The sequence below is a fragment of the Apium graveolens genome, chromosome 6 (genome assembly GCF_009905375.1).
Source record: "Apium graveolens cultivar Ventura chromosome 6, ASM990537v1, whole genome shotgun sequence".
Lineage (NCBI taxonomy): Eukaryota > Viridiplantae > Streptophyta > Magnoliopsida > Apiales > Apiaceae > Apium > Apium graveolens.
This window is the reverse complement of record NC_133652.1, coordinates 242,661,586-242,666,803: the sequence shown is the minus strand read 5'-3', so window position 1 is coordinate 242,666,803 and position 5,218 is coordinate 242,661,586. Positions and strand designations below refer to the sequence as shown.

Below are 5,218 nucleotides of genomic sequence, written 5' to 3'. Positions count from 1 at the left end.
TAACAGTTATTTTTAATTTTTTTTAATTATATACTCAATCCAAAGAACAATCCCATAATCAATAAAATACCAAATTTACATACATAAGCCTCAATTTTTTCGAACCAAACTATTAAATAACAGTCTCAATTCTCCAAACTATACCACTACATAGGAGTCTCATTTCTAACGCTAACAACTATAACATAACATCCAAGCTATCCTTGGATAGGAAAAAACTGCTCTTTGACTATCAGCAAATCCAGCACAATGAACAAAGTGTACCTGCATCAAGCAAAAAGTTCCGGTCAATCTATGTTAACTTGAAAAAATTTCACTTAGACTAGCAAGTAGCAACTAGAAAGGGTATAATAAATGTGCATTCTCTAACAAAAATGTCAAACCTGAGGTAAGTGAGGATAACATTCTGATTTACTAATAATAACTGCCTTCACAGTGGCAAACCATGTATAACATTATACACATTCTATCTTGTTCAGTGTTGTATTTAGATTTTTCATATATTTCTTCATAGCATTTAATGGAAATGAAATCTTATTGCAGTAGTCTAGATTGGCGTTAATCTTGATATTAACTAAAAGAAATAGTAAAACTCTTCATCTAAAGGTACCATATAGCAAATAACGTCAACCAGATTTGCAAATTGATTATAATCAAATTAAACATAGATTTAGATTATCAATTTTAACATACAATCCCCTGTAGAGAGGGAGGGAGGGGGATGCTACCTCAGTGATGCACCATGCAACAAATATTATAAAAATGGATGTATTCTCCTGCACCTACATACAGAAACATAGAAAGTAACACAGTAAATAACAAACAAACCAACCTAGTAAAAGTTGTTAGAAGTTCAAGCCACACTGCTATAAAACCAGATTTTAGTGAGCCACATGTTTCATCATTTTAATAATCCTCTGAAACAAATACACTTTGGTATATCATATATAGCCTACATTAAAATTAATGAAACTGTTATTATTTGAGGTGGTTACACTTACATGTATTTTATAACATATCATAACTATATCTATCATATACAGGACCAAGACCTATATTTCAAGTTTACAGTATCTCTATAACGGAAGTCAGGAGGGCAAAAGCTGTTAGAAGGAAGCGGTGTCGGTGAACTATAATTCTTAAAATTCATGCAACTGGTTAAAATGTAATATAAGCTTACTGATTATCATAAATCCTACTGGGAAGTTCAATGAGGAGGGGGGCTTCTGGAATTTTAAAGACAACAACTGCTCTTTCCTCCACCAAATTAATATTTAGAAATTAGTATCAGGCATAAAGACAATGGCAATCGAATTTAATTAACCAGTATATAAAGAAAAAACACACTTTATATAGATAGAAAAGTTTGCAATGAAGTTATGGAATTTTGTACAGATATAGCAGGCTAATTATCTATTTTAGTTATTTTCTTTGCATTTAGTCGACTATAGTTACAAAAATTACCCACTATGTTTTAAGTAATTGGAAATGAAGTTAGGATTGATTATGTGTCGCGGGATTATATAGAATTGTGGTCTCGTATTCCATGCTCCTAGCAGCATTGAGATCCCCAAACCAGCAAGTGTGTTTAACATTGGCCCAGCAAAGCATCATGACATGGCAATCTGGAAGCCGTCACCACCATTCATAGCCAGTGCAACATTAGACATCAAATCGCCCATCGAGTTACCCCATGCCAGTACAGTTAGCCCAAGGAGAGATGGATTAACTCCAAATATAACACCTAAAGACTCTTATAAAACTATTTAAATTTCTTAAAAATGAGCTTGATTACAGCCTACAGGAATTGGAGAAAACATATATTAACTTACAAGTTTGTATGGAGGAGATTTCAAGCCATAATAGGAACAAATATTGGTTTCTCTGCCAAACTTGCTCAACCTTCCTTTTTGCCTTTTGGTCCTGCTATTAGAAAGAATTGTCAGGGACAAATATAATATAATTATCTTATCACTGTGATCCAGTTTTAAGTAAATATAAGAGCAAGAGAAAATAACTTGTTGCGCAACATGTAATCTAGTTCTAAATTTGTCACGTTAATAATTTTCTATCATTTTGTGGAACTTGAATACTTGATCAGGGCGTCATAACATGCAAATCAGTCCATTGTGACAAAATCACCAACATTACAACTGGTATTCTTCAAGTCCTGAAGATGAACAATATATTATTCGGTTAGTATTAAACTCATTTATGGAATATTGTATAAGAAACTTGACTGCTAAAAAGCACTTAATTCTTTTCCGTGATGGAAAATATGTTGGCCTTATTAAATGTGCACATACATGGTAATCTGATGTTACATACAAGTATGGAAAAACCTACCTTGAGACTATTTGAAAAGAGCAACTCCTGGTGCATAGAAAAGTCGTCAAAAGTATCAGGTTCACGAGAGTGGGGGGGAAGCAGTAGATGAATTCATTATTTCCATTCTTGAAATATTTGTACTTGGTATCTCTTATCCTGAAACCACCACTTTCTACAATATAAGTACTAACCAGTAACATGCCTAATAATCTTAAAGGCTGACTTGTAATACTAGTTCTAATTTTCTGCAAGACCCGGTAATTTACTTGGTCTTCATATCAATATAACAACTTCAATTCAGCAATTAGAGTTATGAACTCGACCTCCTATAGGAAACAAGTATTAGAATGCAACATCAGACTGAATTCCATTTGTTTGCCTAGGTCAGCTACACACTACTTACAAATCAACCAAAAAATGAGTTTTATTACTTACTACTTGCTAGTCATAGTCTGTAATAAATAAGTCCACTGTTTATTTTGTACACACTATTTTACAAAATGATTTGTCGAAAAATTCAATATCATAATAGCTTGAAAAGGTTTAGAAGATGCCAACTTATAGATTACATATTATGTAAGACAGCAAAGGCAACAACATCCCTTAATTTTACCCTTCATGTACAACCTTGTTATAATGAAGTTGCAGAAACTTTCTGGACATAATGTAGCGCAGCAGACTACAGTTAGCTTCAACTTTTTTTTCCTCTTCATTGTTGTAACAAATATCACAGCAAACCGCTGACTCGTGCTTTTCCACGCAAACCATTCAATGTCTTTGCGTTATAAAAGTGAATTTCGATAAAACAGAGACCTTTCGTGAGTAAATAAGTAAATATAATATTTCAGAGAGGAAGACTAAAACTAATACTAAATGATTTCATACCTGCCTGATGTGAAGTGCCATACCAGATGTATTGACCAAAGACTGAAAAAAGTTCTCTACCAGCTACATATAACAACAATGCTACTTATAAGTTAGGCACAAGTAGACAAGGAAATCAAATAAAAATACGCAACTTATACAGTACACTGATAGTTACTAGTTATAAAACCAATGCTACTTTGTGGAAACATTGCCTAAAGTATACCGATAGAATTAATGCCTGCTGGTTCTCCACTGGGAGATTAGGCTGTTTATCAAAATTTGCTAATTCAGCACATAGATAAAGTATACATATAGAATCATAGATATTGACATAAAAGCATACCTTAGCACATAAAAAACGAGCTGTAATAGTGTATCTCCTCCCTGTAACAATTTTTAACTTCTCAATGTACCAAAAACTCCTAGTATCTATAATAAAAGGTAAATCGAATTATGTGAGTAAAAACCAAAGACAGTCACCAACCCATCAGCTATTAGTAAAACAATACTTTACACGGGAATACTTTCAGTATGACAAAGAAACTTGCAAGGACCTCTCTGAGCAGAAAACTCCTTAATAATTAGTACATAACTTAAGCAACCAACTTAATTACCCAACTCGACTAAAAAATAAACAAAACAAAAGTAAAATTTAATTACCCAACTGAATACAAATCCCTAGCCAGTCAAATAAAAAAAACAATTACTAATTGAAGCCTGATGGGAAGAAGGATGCTCAGAAGTTCAAAGCCCTAAATGTTACCTGCAAAATCAAATTAAAATTTTAAAATTAGAAAGTCTATTGGGAAGAAGAAGATGTTGAAAAGTTCAATTATCAGGGAGGGAAGATGTTCGTCAAAAGAGAGATATGATAAGGAGGAGAGAGGATAAGGGTGAGTGAGAGAGGCGAGGGTGAGTGAGAGAGAGGAGAGTAAGGAAGAGAGAGACTTGTGAAAAAGGGGTAAATATTGGGGCAAAATTTTTGCAGGGAACTATTTTTATTAAAGCGGGAGAAATGCCGCCCAATATTTCACATACTAAAATATGTATAATTTTTTATTTTTTTCTTATAACTTTTTTATTTTTATTAAAAAATTATTATTTATTAAATAAATAACTGAAAAAAGTCTTTTATATTTTTATATATGATACATTTTATATTTTATATAATATTTAATATTACATTCTACATTCATTAATTAACCAAAATATAATTTTAATACTAGTTTATGATAATAATTTGACTTTAATATTTTAAAATTAAAAAAAAGTATCTAATGTAACACCAGGTGCTTCTGTTACATGTTATGCAACACCGTCATTTCAATGCAACACTAGATTTATAGTTATTGTAACACTAATTAAGAGGTGTTACAGTAGGACAAAAATTTCTTAGCTAATGTAACGCTGCTTGTAACACTTACATTACAGTAGCCCACTTATTGCGTAGTGTAGATTTTTCTAATCCTGACATGCAAGATGAATTTAAAATTTGTTAATAATTTTTTCATATGACTAAAATTGATATATCTTAACATCAGTACGGTTGGATCGTCGAAAAAATCATTTTAAAAATTAATCTTGTAAATCGGGAACGAGTCTCGTTGTTAGGAGTGGTACTTTTACTAGATTTTTCTAATACTAATATGCAAGATAAATTTATAATTTTTTAATAATTTTTTCATATAACTAAAATTGATATATCTTAACATCCGTACGGTTGGATCGTCGAAAAAATCATTTTAAAAATTAATTTATAAATCGGGAATGAGTCTCGTTGTTGGGAGTGGTACTTTTACAAGATTTTTATAATCCTAACATGCAAGATGAATTTCAATTTTTTTAATAATTTTTTCATATGACTAAAATTGATATATCTTAACATCTGTACGGTTGGATCATCAAAAAAATCATTTTAAAAATTAATCATGTAAATCAGGAACGAGTCTCGTTGTCGGGAGTGGTACTTTTACTAGATTTTTTTAATCCTGACATGCAAGATGAATTTCAAATTTTTTTAAAA

The 5,218-nt window shown here is 31.5% G+C and overlaps 1 long non-coding RNA gene across 19 annotated transcripts; it reads right to left on the bottom strand.

The window, feature by feature from the left end:
- On the bottom strand, positions 1–4,164 carry LOC141667290 (uncharacterized). Of its 19 annotated transcripts, none has more exons than XR_012552554.1 (9): positions 3,856–4,161; positions 3,539–3,624; positions 3,214–3,460; positions 2,956–3,103; positions 2,347–2,484; positions 2,019–2,170; positions 1,833–1,923; positions 729–782; positions 1–264 (listed from the first exon to the last, which is right to left on the bottom strand). It is a non-coding gene; the product is annotated as an uncharacterized LOC141667290 (long non-coding RNA). The 19 variants fall into 19 exon arrangements; XR_012552556.1 differs by having other exon boundaries at positions 3,861–4,161; XR_012552555.1 differs by having other exon boundaries at positions 3,214–3,276; positions 3,856–4,159.
- Between the last annotated feature and the right edge of the window lie 1,054 nt (positions 4,165–5,218).